Below are 1,209 nucleotides of genomic sequence, written 5' to 3'. Positions count from 1 at the left end.
CACACACACAGTAAGCCTGTTCTTCACACGCACAGTCAGCCTGTTCTTCACACGCACAGTCAGCCTGTTCTCCACACGCACAGTCAGCCTGTTCTTCACACACCCACAGTCAGCCTGTTCTTACCGCTATTGCCCAGGCAACACTGCTGTCACTGCTCTGGAAGGACAAGGTTGTAGCACATGTCCAGAGTTGCACAGAGAAAAAATGGCCTAGCTTGGATTCAGATCATGGTCTTCCTGGATCCATTTCCAAAGTCCATGTGCCTGATCAGTGTGGCATACCACATGCTTAGCAGGGGTGGCTTCCTTCCATGCTTATCTTACAAGGATCTGCCTGCCTCTGCCTCTACAGTGTACGCACCTCATCTGACTTTTGAAATCAAACAAGCTGGTGTGATAGCACAGGCCTGTAATTATATCACACTGGAGGCAGAGGCAGTCAGATCTCCAAGTTCAAGATCTCTGGTCTATAAAGTGAGTTTCAGGACAGCCAGGACTATTCAGAAAAGCCCTGTCTTGAAAAACCAAATAAATAAATAGCAACAAACCAATAGATTCTGGGGATCACATCAGGTCCCTATGACTGCAAGGCAAGCATATTTGAAGACTTACAATGTATTTCTTGTTATTATAAAAGCAATTCAGACCTTCCCAGCTAAAGCCATTCCTCTGCCCTCCAGACTCTTCATAGGGAATAAAAACCTACAGTTACCGCTGCTGCACTGAACCCAGAGAAAGCTAAGGGCAGAAAAAGCTGAGGGTCAGGGTTCAGCCACCTGGGAACTGGAGCTACAGTCACTTGATTGACAGGTAGCTGAATAAGAACCTTCAACGAAGCCTCCTAAAAAACCAGGGAGGGATTCGACACGCTAACTTTCCACACAGAAACACACCTCTTGCCCCAGCAGGAGACAGATATGGGAATGTCTGCAGGACTGGAAGCTGGTTTGTGTCCAATATCTAGAATTCAGTCTTTGCTCAGGGCAGGAACAATATAGCATTAACCTAAGATAAAATCTGGAAGCCGGGTGGTGGTGGTGCACACCTTTAATCCCAGCCATCAGGAAGCAGAGGCAGGCAGATCTTTGAGGCCATCCTGGTCTATAAGAGCTAGTTCCAGCCGGGCTGTGGTGGCGCACGCCTTTAATCCCAGCACTCAGGAGGCAGAGGCAGAGGCAGGTGGATCTCTGTGAGTTCGAGACCAGCCTG

Source organism: Microtus ochrogaster, chromosome 5 (genome assembly GCF_000317375.1).
Source record: "Microtus ochrogaster isolate Prairie Vole_2 chromosome 5, MicOch1.0, whole genome shotgun sequence".
Lineage (NCBI taxonomy): Eukaryota > Metazoa > Chordata > Mammalia > Rodentia > Cricetidae > Microtus > Microtus ochrogaster.
This window is presented reverse-complemented; position numbering follows the sequence as displayed.